The sequence below is a fragment of the Canis lupus genome, chromosome 9, assembly GCF_048164855.1.
Source record: "Canis lupus baileyi chromosome 9, mCanLup2.hap1, whole genome shotgun sequence".
Taxonomy (NCBI): domain Eukaryota; kingdom Metazoa; phylum Chordata; class Mammalia; order Carnivora; family Canidae; genus Canis; species Canis lupus.
The window spans coordinates 66,831,686-66,847,101 of record NC_132846.1 but is presented as its reverse complement, the minus strand read 5'-3'; the positions used below and the strand labels follow the sequence as shown (position 1 = coordinate 66,847,101).

The 15,416-nt window shown below is 50.8% G+C and overlaps 1 long non-coding RNA gene across 1 annotated transcript; it reads right to left on the bottom strand.

Annotated features, from left to right (window-relative positions):
- Positions 1-1,992: 1,992 nt before the first annotated feature.
- LOC140639563 (uncharacterized) lies at positions 1,993-14,795 on the bottom strand. Its single transcript, XR_012036223.1, has 3 exons — positions 14,624-14,795; positions 6,471-6,607; positions 1,993-2,244 (listed from the first exon to the last, which is right to left on the bottom strand). It is a non-coding gene; the product is annotated as an uncharacterized lncRNA (long non-coding RNA).
- Positions 14,796-15,416: the final 621 nt, after the last annotated feature.

The window sequence follows — 15,416 nt, the reverse complement described above, 5'->3', positions numbered from 1 at the left end:
CCCAACTCTGGATCCCAGAATCACGACCTGAGCTGAACTCAGCTGCCCAACTGCCGAGTCACCCAGGCATCCCACCAACTCATCTTTTTAAAGAACAGCTTTATTGACACAGAACATACAATTCACCTGTTTAAACTGTATGATTCCACAGTTTTAATGTATTTCCAGATGTCCACAACCATCACCCCTGCCAATTTTGAACACTTTCATTAGTTCAGAAATAAGCCCTGTACCCTTTAGCTATCACCTCTCATTCTTTCATCCCCCCGGCCCTAATCAACTACTCATCTATTCTCTGTCTCTATAGATTGGCCTGTGCTGCACATTTTATACCAATGGAACCACACAACATGTGGGCTCGCATGACTGGCTTCTCTCACTCAGCACACTGTTTTCAAGGCTTGCCCACCTGGTAGCAGGGGTCAGTGCCGCATTCCTTTTATGGCTCAGCAGTATTCCGTTGTATGGACAGATCACATCTTGTTTATCCGTCCATCCACTGATGGACATTTGGATTGTGTCCACCTTTTAGCTACTATGAATAGTGCTGCTATGAACATTTGTGTACAGGTTTTCATTCTTTCTGGGTGCATACCTAGAACTGGAATTGCTGAATCCTATGGTGACTCCATGTTTTACCATTTGAGAAACTGCTGGACTGTTTTCCCAAGTGACTGCACTATTTCACATTCCCACCCGCAGTGTAGGAGGGTTCTGCTCTTTCTCATCATTGCCAACACTTGTCATTGCCTAGTCATCTCTAGCTCACAACCCACATGGGGCTCCACGGGAGTGGAGGTGTGGTTGCCTCTCCCCTCCCTGTATCCATACACCGTCTAGGTACTGTGTGCTGTGGGCCACAGTGGAATTCACACTGATGAGCCATCCGATGAACAACTGAGTTACTATTTATTGTTTTTGGTGGGGGGAGGTTTTAAGGGGTAAGCACTAAGGGAATTACCATTGTGTGCAAGAGAGAGCCCATTCTGGGTCTGCACCCCAGCTTCCCCTACGGGCTGAGTGCTCCCAGATCTGAGCCACAGCCCCCTCACCTGGGAAATGGAACATCCCCAGGGGCCTTGTGCTGGGGAGAGCCCAACAGATGATGCTTGTAGCATCAATAGTTGGAAATGGCTTCAAGCAAATCCCCACCCAATGTTTGCATCTTTCCAGCCATGCTCCTGCATGCTTCCCATTTCTGGGTTCTGGGACCCAACATGGAGAGTTTTGCCTCTTTCTGAGCTGAACCCACAATGCTTCCACCTGCCTTCTCCAGATGAGTGGCCTCAGTTATAACCACCACTGTATTATTAAATGCTCATTATCTGCCAGACTGTCCCCGGGAATTTCACATACTCCATCCCTAATCCTTCCAGCACCCCTAACAGTGTGGATTTGGCATCTCCAGGTTAGGGATGAAGATGTGGAGCTCAGGACATTGAGGGTGTGCACAGAATCCAGAAGCCAGGAGGTGGCAAAACCAGAAAAGGAAACCGAGTCTGGCTGCACCCAACGTGCTTCCTCTTCCCATCCTTCCTGGCTTCTTTTCCACCTCTCGCTCTTCACAGGTGGCCAAAGGATGGTCCAAAGACCAACAAAGTCTGTCCTAGGCGCCTTTCTTTCCTGGTTCCCAGCCCACCACCATCATGGCCACCTCTCCAGCCCCCCAGCCCAGCTGCTACAATATCCCTGGTATCATGACAACGAGAGGCTGTCAGTTTTCAGCTGCAATAGAGTCCTTTTCGGCTCCACACTAAGTGTCCATTAAGGATGCCCTCTCCCCTAAAGCATGGCGTTCCCAGGTTAAATTCTTTATAAGCAGATGTTTATTTTTAGAGAGCCACTGTATGGGCTATTACTGAATGCTTAAGCAGTTTTTTAAGACAGGGTCACCAAAGGCTCCCACTGTAGAAAAACCTCCACATAATGCTGCCCGCTGAACAACACAGCCAAGGGAAGAAAGACAGAGGCAGAGAGAAAAGGAGGCTTTTATTTAAAGAAGGAGGAATTTGAGAAGGGGGGTGTCCTCTGAAAGCATTTCCGTTGCAAGATGCAGACTTACACGTTTCCATTCAAGGTGAAAATGAAGTCAATAAAGTTTATTTTTCCAGATAGTTTGAGTGAGTGTGACAACAGCCATCAGGATGCAGAGGCCGGGCTGGGACGCACAGTGCCACGCTGGCCAGGGCTTAATGCGAGTGTGCAGAGGTCCTTCAGATGCCTCGTCTCTATCTCATGCACCTGCTGGGGGAAGGCGTCAGCAATCAGGGGACGTGTGGAAGCTGGAAGGGGGAACTGTGGGTTTTCCTCCTGCTCTGGACGTGGGAGTTTTTGTGGGATGCTGCTAAGGGCGACAGTAGGCCTTGTCCCCACACCATGGTACTGAGGCCTGGTCTGAGAACAGCAACAACAGCTTCAGAAGGATAGTGAGAGAGCTAAGAGATCCCAGTGTGGCCACTTTCTAAGGAGAATCCATGCCGTGGCAGCACCATCACCCCGCAGGACGACAGTGGAAGAGGGTATGATTACTCCCCATTTGTAGCAGAAGCTACCGTGGAGAGGCTAAGCAACTCGCCGGTGGTAGAGACTGCTGTGTGTCCATCAGCACTCATCTCCTTGCCCCAGGGTCATGCAGGTAGACTAGATGCTCCAGTTTCCGGTTAGGTGCGGCCCCAGGACTGAGCTCTGGCCAAGGGAATGTGGGCAAAAGGAAGGGGTGCCACTTCTAAGCCTGGCCCAGAGACCCTCCCCTGCACCCTTGTAAACTTGCACTGGCTGAGTGAGGAGAGCATTCCAAGGCGGGGGGGACACAGGCTGGAAGGACCCATTGACCACAGGGCGGGCTGCCAGGCCAGTCAGCAGTGTGAGGGGACTGAATTGCTCGTAACTCTGGATTCATCTATAGTGGAAGCTCTGGTGGTGGAGGCACATACAATCCCCCCACCTCAGGACCCTGAGAAAACCCAGAGAACTATAGTTGTTCCCTGTACCCCCTCCCCATATCTCACGCCGTGATGAGCGATCAGTCCACATGCAGCCACTTTCCACTCCACGCCAGGCTCTGCTGACTGCTGGGGTCACAGATGCATGGCACGGTCCCTGTCCTTGTTTCAGCCCTTAGCAGTTCTCCATTATAGTCTTTCCCTTGATGTGTTTTGGAGCCCATTTGTAGGCCAAGAAGCACAGCGCTGAGCAGAGGGGACACAGAAAGGGAAAAGGTGGCCTGACTCTCAAGGGGTTCCTAGAGCAGTGGGCACATAGATGGGGGTATTGGTACACTGGAGACACTGAGGATGAGGTCCCTAGTTGGCCCTGGGAAGCTAGAGAAAGTCGGTCACAGAAGGTGGTGGTTGAGCTGAGGCTTGATGGGTGAGCGAGAGAGAGCCCAGGGGTCCAGCAGTCTGAGGGGAGTCTGGAAAGAGGGTCCAGCATGAGCAGACACAGCACCATGAGAAAGAAAGGCATGATGGAGGGAATCTGAGATCTTTGATGTGACCAGAGCTGAAGTGCAAGACAGGAGTCTCCTGCTCACCAGGATCTCCCCAGTTCAGGCTCTCATCGCCATGGCAGTGGCCTCCTGTCTCCAGCCGGACTTCTCCAGGCTGTCCTCCACACTGCAACAGATGTGTGCCCTCTAAAATCTGTGGGACCATGTCACCATCCTGCTCAAACTACACCATAGCTACCCTGGATATTGGCGAACTCCTAACAGTGGTCTACAGAGCCCTTCTGATTCTGCCCCTTGCTGGCTTTCCTAGTCACATGTGCTACGCTCTGCCCTGAACTTAATATTTCAGCAACTCTGAGCCACCCCTTGCTGTGCCTCCATGCCATTGTTCACACTGTTCCCTCTGCCTGGAATGGCCTCCCCACCCCCACCTGACTTACACCTCACCAGCCCTACCCACTTCCTACAGGATATCCATACCTGCCCCACCACACCCTCACAACAAGCTGTGTTCCTCTGTGTCCCCTGCACATCTTCTACCATCACCCTTGACTATGGCCAATGGGTTTATCCACTCCCTGGTTGTCTCTCGGTGTACGGTGTACAGTGCCTGGCATGCAGGTGAGGCTTGGTTCAGGTTTGCTGAACTAATCAGATGGAGAATGGCCAGGCTACCTAACAAAAGCCCAATCATACCAATGACCTTTGGTCATCTGGATTCGGAGGTGGTCAACCTAGCTGGAAATAAAACTGGAGCTGGCTTTGCTTGGTTTAAAATTAGTAGTTGTTTCTCTCTTAGACTTTTACACCTCTCTGACTTAGGTCAGGTTCCCCAGAAGCAGCCCCCCCTAGTGAGAATTCCTGTGAAATCATTGATTGTTCCTGTTTCCAGAGGAGCAGTAAAAGTGGGGTGGGGAGGGAAGGGGGCCCACACAAGGTGGTGGTGTCCAGCAAAATGCCACAGATGGCAACTGTGATGCAAACCCTCAAGCATCCTGGCACATGTCAGGTTGTCCCAATGAGACACAAGGGCATTGTGGTATTCATATTTTGATACCCAAACACCGTTGGCCCTTTAGGTACATGAGCTAAGTGGACTTCACTCCTGAGGGCAGTCCTCCAGCAAAAAGGGTGCACCACTGGCTCTTCAAGTGGGTGTGACCATGTCCATGATTGCAGAGGGTCCAGGTGGAACACCAGCAGCTGCTGCTACATTTCCACACTCAATCTTCCCACTTGTGTGTGGTGGGGGGAGTTCCCAGGTCTCTTCTATCTCTGGCTTCGCAACCTCGAGATAATATTCCAGTCCCCAAGGGTGCCTGGGTGGCTCGGTCAGTTAAGCATCTGCCTTCTACTTGGGTTATGATCTCGGGGTCCTGGGATCGGGCCCCATGTTGGGCTCCCAGCTTAACAGGGAGTCTGCCTCTGTCCCCCTCTGTCTCCTCCCTGCTGCTTATTATCTGTTTCTGCCTCTCTCTCTTCCTCAAATAAATAAATAAACTCCTAAAAAAAATCCAGTCCCCAGCAGGCTGTCCCCAAGGGCTCAGAAAGACACTGCAGCCAGCCAGAAGCAACGACAGTCCTTTCCTGGGCACTAGAAGCCTGGGAAGGAGCACACAGCTCAGGTGATGCTCTACCAGGAGTCCTTACAATGGAGCACCATCGGCATGGCACCATGAGCAGCTGAGGACCTCTTCCCTCTGTTCTGATTCTCCTGTCACAGTCCTGTCATCTCTGGCCATCAGAGATGCAGAGATGCAGTACCATGGGACAAATCCCAGCCTGCAACTCTCAACGCAGGCTCCCCTGGGCTTTCACCAAGGGTTGTGAGTGGAGCAACATGATGAGATTTTTCCTACCAGGAAATGCTCAAGAGTTGTGGCTGGATGTGCCCGTTCAGAGACACAAACCCGAGGAGGACAGATGGTAAGGCATCTGGAAACAAGAGGCTTTAGGGAGTCAGAAGGGCTGAATTTCAATTCTGGTTTTGCCTTTACCAGCTGTATGATCTTGGGGCAAGGGACAGAGTTCCCTGTCTTTTTTCCCCATTGCCAAACCACACAAAATTTTCCTCAAGCTGTTGTAAGAATTAAACTGGATTTCCTATGTAAAATTGCTCTGCACACAGTAGGTGCTTGAACAACATGTCTGTCTTCTGTTCCTTCATTTTACTGACATCTCCTCATGCTCATTGTCTTTATTATGAAGAGTGCTCAAGAAATACTGGTTGAAAGAATGAATATGTGAATGGATGGATGGATAGATGGATGGATGTATGGATGGATGGATGGATGGATGATGACTGGATGGATGGATGGATGCATGAAGGGCTGGGTTTTGGAGTTAGGCAGACCTAGGTTTTCATCCCGACTCTGCTATGTAATCTCCTTGAGGTTACTTTACCTCACCAAATATCCTCTGTAAAATGGGCATAATAATTCCTGTTTTCTAGAACTGTTAAGAAGAAAAAATGAGAAAGTGGATCTAACAGACCAGAGTGAGTAAATGTACATGGCAGACACTCATCATGGCCTCATGGACACTGTATTACCTCCACCTGATGACTTTGGGTTTGGCCATGCGACTTTCTCTGGCCAATGGCATATGGGCCAGCGGAAGTTAGCCAGCTCCAAACCTAAGCCTTAAGAGACCATGTTGTCTTGTGCTTCTGCCTTCGCCTAAGAAGCCCTCCCCCTGGGTAGCCATCGTCCCTTCTGCCGGGGGGCCCAGAATTAAACATGTGAGGAGCAGAGTCACCCCACCAAGCACATCCATGGTGAAGCAGAGCTGCCAAGCTAAGCCCAGCCAATCTGCAGATTTATAAGAAGTGTTATTTAAAACCACTGGGTGTAAGGGTTGTTTGTTATGCAGCACTTTGTAGCAAAAGCTAGCCAATACATGTCCTGCTCATCGGGGCTCTCCTTGGGTTCCCATCTGCTGACACACACTGGGAACTAGACCCCTACTCTCCCGAAAAGGATTGTAGCATGCCTCCCCCACCCACCAGCAAGCTGTACCTCACCTCCTCCATCTACAAGTCTCGCTCCGAACGTCCACATCCCATAGACACCAGCGGAGCACCCCACTCCTGAAGCAGCGCTTTAGCAGAAACGCTTTCATAGGCAAGAGAAGCAGCAGAGCCAAAGGTTCGCTTGTCACCTGTAAAAGAATTTTTTTGTTGGCAATAATGCCTTCGGCCCCGGCGCCCACATTCCTAGATCCGCCACTCAGCGTGAGTTAGGGACAGAGGTGTACGTTTCACCGAAGCTGCCCACTTCAATTTTCTCTTTGTCGAAAAGAAAAAAATTAAAAGTGCTTCATGTGTACATTGAAGTACATCATTACTTTCTGAGTGCTTTATCATCATTACCGAGTGTTCTCGTGCAATCACAGAAGACCTTGACTCCCGCGAATCGCGCTGCCTCCTGCTTGGGGGGCTGCTTCGACCGGCGGATTGCAGGCATTGTTCTGCCAACGTTAGGATGCCTCGTGTGAAGGAGCTGGAGAGGAAGCTCTCCAGGTAAATAGACACACTCTCTGTTTCCACTCAAGGCTCTGAGCCATCCCTAACCCCCAGTGATGCCGGGTAAATCGACTTTGCTCAAAAGGAAGCATTTTCTCCGGGCACCTCCATTTATCTCAGTAGATAGTGGGGAGACACAAAGAGAAGGGGGTTAATGCTGGGCAAATTGGAGATGGTTCCGGGGTCTGGTTGGGTGTGTGGAAACTGGATGGTGAATGTGAAGGTTATCTGAATTTAATTGAATTTCTCTAATCCCTAAGGCACTTATGCCTCACAAAGCTACCTAGCACCTCCTGGTTGAGACTAAATGGAAAATACCTAAGAGCCCTGCTTGTTGTTCTGGAATGTGGTCTCACCGGGCATCCCCCGCGGCGGGGTGTGCGTGGACTCAGGCCTGTCCACCCCAGAACTCGAGCCTCTCACTGAGCAAACCCAGGCCGAGGGCTCTCGTCCTTTCTTGTCCCCCAGGGAGCACGCCATCCATCCTCAGCACCCTCAGTGTGAGGGAGGAGGCCCGCTGCCCCAAAGGACGCGGAGGCCGGAGAGGATTGTCGGCTAAAGGTGTGCAGAGCCCGCACGGCCGGAGCCAGGCTGGGCCCTGACCCAGGACACAAGCCAGGAACCCCAAGAGGTGGATGTGTCTGCTCTTTGAACAAAACGGGGAACACACCCAGAAACCATTCGTTCATTCACCGAGTATTTGTTGAGAACCTACTGTGTGTCGGGAACTGCTTCCCCCAGGTGCTAAATTACGGTTATTCCAAGCTTGCCAAATTATAGGTCTGGAATTTTCAGCATGTGCGATTTTGTCTCAAATCCCAACAAGGTGAGAACATTCTAGAAACTCTTTAAATGCATGGAGTGGGGGAAAGCAGAGGTAGGTCTCCTATCCTGTGAGCCACCGGATGGAAGGGGCGAGGCTCGCTTGAGTCCAGATGCCCAGCACCCCTCATGCACCTGCCTGCAGAGGCCGTAGGAGGAGTGAAGAATCGTCTAGACACTTTCTACCAGGTTGGGCTCTGCTGGCCGCTACCACTGAACCTCCCAGAATGCTCCTAACAGTCCTTGGCTGTCCTCTCCCCTCCACACCCCTGCTGGCCAGAGGGGCCGGATGACACTTTACACCCCTGCTCAACCTCCAGTGGCTCCCAGGGCCCCTCAAGGCAAAGTCACAGCTCTCTAACAAGGCCCAGATGGTCACCCTCGGTGAGACACGTGTCTGCTTCTCCAGCCCCATGTCTCGCCACCAGGTGCCTATGACAATATCACGCACGCGCATACACACATAGATAGACACACACAGAGATAGAAACACACACCGTACACATCACATACACGTCACACACAGATATGCACACCCCACAGACACACACATAGGCAAACAGACACATATTCAGATACACATACAGGCCACAGATAGATACATGCAGACTGCACACTAGGCTCACATTCACACACACATCACACACACACAGATAGACACATATGGACCACACACACACACCACACAGATACGACACACGCACGAATAGACACACTCATACAAAGATAAATACCCATATGCCACATGCACACATGCCACACAGACACACAGACACATTTACACACACACACACACACACAATACAGGTAGATACACACACAGATACACACACCACACACATCTCACAAACAGCACATTCACACACCTGCACCCCTGCTGTTTCTTACCCACACACTTCACTGTTCATTCTCCTCTCCCGGGACACCTTGCCTGACCAACTCCCCCAGCTCTCCGCTCCATGTACCCAGGAAACTCCCCAGCGGGGAGGTCGCTGCCCTGAGCATCTTCTGACACACACCTGCTCTCATCTGACCCTTGACGTAGTCCTGTAGGTGGAGACCCTGGCTCTTCCCACTTCGCAGATAGAGAAACTGAGACCATGGGGTTATACAATGTGACCAAGGGCATAGTCACTGAGGGGTTGCTGGGAATCCACCCAGGCCTGTGCAGCTCCCCCAGTCCAGCCACAGGAAGGTCCCATTCGCTCCATTAAAAGATGTCGAACCAGTGGCTGCAGAAGTAAAGATGGTTGCCTGAGGTCACCCAGCAAAGAGCTGTGGAGCACCCCCCATCGTTTACAGTGGCCCCTTCTGGTGTCCACTCATCCCCTACACTGGGGGCTGCTGGAGGACAGGGGTGATTTCTTACCTGCTCCTTCATCCTAGCCGTAGGATGATTCTTCACTCCTACGGCCTCTGCGGGCAGGTGCATGAAGGGTGCTGAGCATCTGGATGCAACATCCACGGGACCTGGCCCAGAACAGGTGCACCCGAAAGTAGGAATTGAATAAACACCCAAGCCACTCAAATGTCACGAGACGGTCATGCTGTTATGGTTTGTGGGCTGCATGCCACAAGTTGGAGGGACAAGGAAAGAAAGAGTATGAGTCCCCTGCCCCTGGCAACCAATCCTCATCCTCCAGGAAAAGTGTAGGGCTTGAAGGCTCATGTCCATGTCCTGCCTCTGCCCTGGCGAGATGCAGACAGTCTGCCAAGAAATCTTGAGAAATGGGCAATAACAACCCACACAGTAACTCTGTCTCCCCTTGGCCTAGAGCCTTCCTTTGGCCCAGGATGACCCCTGGAGGCTTGTCAAGCCCAGAAAGACAAAACCAAGGACTTGTACTTGCACCCTCAATGCAAGGATGTTTTGCTTGTTGCGGGGGACTGTCCCGCTCCTGTTTGCATCAGAGAGAGCTCGTTCATGGCTGAGAGGGGCAGGACGGGAGGCGGGAGGTACCACGATCAGGAGGCTACTGCAGGGGGTGGTAAAGCCTACTGGGCATGGCGTGGGGGGCTCTTCCGGTGTAGGCCTGACATACCTGCTAACTGGTCGATCATAGAGCCTGCAGGAGAGAAGATCCAAAGCTGCCTCTCAGGTTTCTGTCCTATGGACAATGATACAACTTACAATGTTTATAGGACCAGGGAAGAGCAAGAGGATAAAATGATGGGTTCCAGCGGGCACCTGTTATGTCAGAGAGCTCTAGGGCATACCCATGGGGTGACTCTCAGGAGATGGTCATATGGGTGTAGAGTTTGTTTAGAGGGTAACCCATGGGCTGGAAATACAAATTTGGGGTAGTATAGTGAGGTTCCCCCAAAGAGCACGGGGCAGGGCTATGAGGAAATCATGGAGAGATCACTGTTATCAAAGCCAAACAAGGACAAATTCAAAAGGAGGAGGATTGATGGGGTCCTAGGGCCCAGGGAGGTCAGGGATAGAACTGGAGAGTGTTCACTGGACTCCCTGGCTGCGGGCTGGATGCTGAAAGCATGTGGTGTCCTGTGCAAGCACCACACAACTGTATTCTTGATCTGCCTGAGGAGCCTCAGAAGCAGTGAACCGGTTTTTGCTTTGAGCTCACTTGGATGACAATCCCGACTTCTCAGGGGAAACTGAGGCAGAGAGCATGCCACATCGGCATGGCTTTAGGGAACCGCCCTGACCTCAGGGAGAGCAGGCTCAGCGGTGGGCTTTGGGCAAGAGAGAGGGGAGGCAGGAAGGCAGACAGGCAAGGTGTGTTCAAGGTTTGAGGGAACAGAGGCAGTGCCCCGAGAAGGCGCCCAGCCCCTGCCAGTGCTGGGAAGCTGCTAAGGCAACATGGGAGATGGAGAGACACCCCACCAAGACTGTGTAGGGTGATACCAAACCAGACCTTCCCCAAACAGAGTCTTTGTGCTCTGATGAGCTATTTACAAAGCTGTCCTCAAGATTCAAGGAGAAAGAAACTTAGCTGTTTTTAAGAATGGGAAACCAAAGACAATTTTAAAAGAGGGTGGGGGGGGGGACATCAAATGTCGTCGACTTCATCAGAAGCATTTCTCACCCTGACAAAAGAGAAATAACAAAGAGTGTGTTCTTATTTTTCCAGAGGGACCGTCTCTATGCTGGTGAAGAAGGAAGTCATAAAAGATATGGAGCAAATGCAATAACTGGATATTTCAGTGCATGGGAGGCTTATTCTTTAGGGGCAGGAAACCCCACAGTGGGACACTTTAGACAGACTACTTAATTTTGAAAGAAAAACAAAATTATTTGCAATTTCAATGGCAGCGCCATCACAGGCCTCTAGCACCGCCTCGGCAAGGAAATCAGTTGCCATGGCAACCTCAGGTTGCATCATTAAGAATTTTTTAAATGTTGAGAGGTGGGAGGCAGGGTTTTAAACACTGGAGGAAGAGAAGGAAGGAGGGAGGGCAGCGAGGTTTGAGAAGGGAAAGAAGTGATCCAAGAGTGAGTGGAAGTCTCAGCAGAGGGAGGAAATTCAGTGGATGAGTGGACGGTTCACTGTCTGTCCCAGAATCCCCAGAGGAAGCAGCATCCTGCCCCCACTTGGGTTCCTCTTTGTTTCACATCCTAATTTGATCATTTTTTTTCCTCTGGTCCATTAAAAGGGAAAAAATTAGAAAGATGAAGAGGATTGCAAGCAGCAGCCTTGGTTTGCTTTGTTTTGTTTTTTAAGAGTCCTGGATGGATCCTTGTATTTCGAGTTCTTTTGCTAATGCTCTTCAATGGTTTGGTCCTGAACTTCCCCATCACGCAAGATATAAAAAGAAAACTTTGTACTTCACGTTCAACTTCTCAAAGCTCTGGCTCTAGCTCTTCACTCACATGGAAAACCATAATGGGTATTATCAGAGAGAATTACAGTTCTCTCCAAAGGAGCATTTTTACTCAAAGAATCGTGGAGGAAAGATTATGCCCTCACTCCCTGGCTACAATATTGTCTCTTCTTGAGAAATGAGAGCTTTGTTTTTCTTTTACCTGTGTCTTCGTGTGGGAGGGGGAGAGGGAAATGCAGGTGACCATCCAGGTCACTAGTGACCTAGGAAAGATCTGGAAACATTCCACTTTCCGCTTTGAAATACCCCCATGGTTAGCTATCTGGCGCTTCAGTTCCATTCTGTTTTGGAGTGATGTTCCTCCCTGTTTGGGTCCCCAGCAGTTCATTCTTCTTTATGACGTGGGTCCCCATGCAAATCTTTACCTGCACCTGCCACAGGCTCCCAGTGCTTCCAGAGAGGGCTCACCCTACATACTGAGGCTCTAGGGGGGAGGCTTTCTGCTCCTCCTACAGAAAGGCAGGCGTGCCAGTGCACACGGCTGTGTGTTGTGATGGCAAAAGGACCTCGAGACAGAATACGTCGTGGCAGCTTTTGCAAGGGAATGGCTCTGGGTCCCCCCATTCAGTTCTGCTTCCACCAAAGAAGATGGCACCACCTTTGATGGCCTTGGGGCTCTGTTAAATCCTTTTACACACTCCCCCAGCCCATGTCCTCAAGTGGAAAATGAAATCGTGACAATAGTTGCTGCTCACTTTGGGAAGTGGGTGGGGGGATCCAGTAGATGGGGTGCAGGGAAGCCACTATGTGGACAGTGATGGGTTAGAGGGTGGCAGGTGTCCTCCCACGGGGGACTGGCTCCAGGTTCCCTCTTTGCACAAGGTTACAGCAGTCACACAACAAGTCGCAAGGACCCACCCATGCCCGTGTGTTTATGTGTTGGTTTGGTGCTTTCACCACTCAGTGGCAGAACTGACAGTTGCACCAGACACCATACAGTTCTCAAAGCCTGAAATGTTGACCATATGGCTCTTTACAGAGAAGGTTGTGTCGGTTCTTGGCTAGACACTTGGCAGGATGGGGGGGGGGGGGCGATAACTGAGGTAGGAGGTCAAGCTGAGGTCCTGCTCACCCAAAGAGCTTACAGCCAAGTGGAGGGGACTGACTGTGTGTATGCTCTTATTCTACTACAGGGCAGGCTGTCTTGAGAAGGGTTCAGAGAAGGTACAAAGGGATCTCAAAGGTAAGAGGTCCTAGCTCCCAGGGGGACTCAGGCAACTGTCTGAAGGCTGCACTTTGTGAGGTGCACACATGGAGAGGTGAGAGAAGGGCATCCACAGGGTGGCAGCCGCCTGGACAGAGGCACCAGCGTGAAAACCAGAGTTGTGCAGCAAGGAGACAGGAAGCCCAAGATGCCCAAGGAAGAGCATCCAGAGACACGGATGGAATGAGACCTTTGAGCAGGGTGCTGGGGGCCTGGAATGGCAGTCTAAGGAGTTTGGAGTTTGCTCTCTAGACACAGAAAGTTTTTCAAAGTTTTTGAGCTAGGGAGTGAACGGGGAGGCTGTGCTTTGGGACCATTAAAAAGGCAGCTAGGTAGAGGATAGACTGGAGATTGATACTTCCAAGAGAAATTAAGCCTTAAGATTTATTCTCCGTAACCTAGACAAACGAAGTAATGTATAAGAAGGATTTTGCTAGCTATAAAATGTATGGGATTATTACGATTATTTATTATAACAATAATGCTAACCCAGGTAAGATTTAGACCTTTCTGCTCAGATTCATTTCCATGTTTCAATCACTTTAACAATGTACCCATCCTGGATTGTATTTTGACTTCCCCAGACTGTAATCGGAGCCCACGTAATATTGGGCGTGACGTGGTGAAGCAGTAATGTCTGAGCTTTTGTATCCAGGGCAGTTATCTTCAGTGTGACACAGAACATGTCGTGTCATCGTAACGTCACACAGCTTCCCACCAATGGGGCCTGGACACATCCTTCCAGTGGCCTTGGCCCAGCAGGGTGCTGACGCTGCAGCGCTGAGCTCATCATCAGAGGGATCAAGAGCCACAGCTACCTGCAGCCCCTGCCAGCAGGAGGAGGACACAAACTCATGGATGCTCATTGTGGGAGCCTCGCCACCCAAGGAGGGAACAACGGGCCATTAGGAATGAGTCTGCCAAAATTAGGAACCAACATCTCATGTAACTGGTAAAATAATGTGATTGGAACTTTGTCTTTAAAAGTACAAGTGAAAATTGAGGCACCCGGGTGGCTCAGTCAGTTCAGCGTCCAACTCGTGATTTTGGCTCAAGTCATGATCTCAGGGTCATGAGATCGAGCTCCACATCAGGCTCCCTGCTCAGTGCCCAGTGGAGAGACTGCTTCTCTCTCTCCCTCTGCTGTTCCCCCACTTGTGCTCTCTCTCTGCCAAATAAATAAAATCTTTTTTAAAAAATCTAAAGTGTTTATCAATTTTCCCGAGGGTTTTTTTTTTATCCATTGATATAAAATCATTTGAAACATCTATCACGTCATCAGCCATGATGCCAATTGAGCACTAACTCTTCGAAGACCACCGGGTCTTCTTCTTCTGCAGAGTCCAAGTAGCTCCCTAGTATCACTTGTGCTGACATCAAGAAGTCCTATTCTTTGGGCAAGATTTACAACTTCTTTGCAACTTGTTTGCCACTGTGTTCAACTCAAACCCAATAGACAAGACATTGACGTGGTGAGTGGAAGAGAAGTCAGTGTTGAGACAGGATGGTGACCCCCCCCTGCCCAGGGGTGGGGACCGAAAGCCTGGGGCTGTCCACAGAGCTGTCCCCCAGTCCTTCCCACAGCCCAGATCAGCTCCTGGCGCATTCACAGAGCTAGTTGCACTCAGAACCTCCTCTATATTCTTCAGACACCTGGCCTCACTGCCCAAGGGATGACTCACCCAGTCCTCTGCGGAGATAGCAGAGGGCACGGGGCAAAGCATCCACCTCCTCCCAGCCCCACACCTACAAGCTCAGATGTGCCCACAAGAGCTCTCACCTCTTTTTCTCCAACAGGAGTCCACAGGGAAGACTCCTGCTTGAGCTTATTCTCCCCACGTCTTCTGCGTTCAAGCCCTTTCCATTGGTGCCTTGGAGCAACATGTCATTTGCTTGCAGACCTTCCTTCTCGTTCTCCTTTGCCATGGCTTCCTGTGAGTGGAGCCAACTTCCCACTCCACTGGCTGTCGGCCTGACCACGTGACTGACTATAACTACAAGCGAGGACTGTGTGACGGTTCCCAGTAGGGGCTTTGAGGAGCATCGCTGATCCTGACGCTTTTGTGCCACCACCTTGGTGATGGAAAAGCAAGCTCAGGGGATCCCTGTGTCCTCAGCCTGGGCCCTGGGATGGCAGACAGTGGAGCACACCTGGATGGAAAACCTGGTCAAGCCCAGATGAGCCACGGTTGATCCACAGACCAGTAAGAGGGAAGGAAAAATTCATTTAGGGGGGCAGCCTGGGTGGCTCAGCGGGTTAGCGCCGCCTTCGGCCCAGGGCATGATCCTGGAGACCCGGGATCGAGTCCCAAGTCAGGCTCCCTGCATGGAGCCTGCTTCTCCCTCTGCCTATGTCTCTGCCTCTCTCTCTCTCTCTGTGTCTCTCATGAATAAATAAATAACATTTAAAAAAAAGATCATTTCGGAGCCACTGAGATACAGGGGTTGTTTGCTACGTATCATTGCTACAAACCCTAATACAGCCTCTTCTTCCTCCACAACCCATGAGCAGAGATGAACATCTATAATTTTTGTTGTAACAAAATTCTATGGTACACATGATGGGGGTGTAG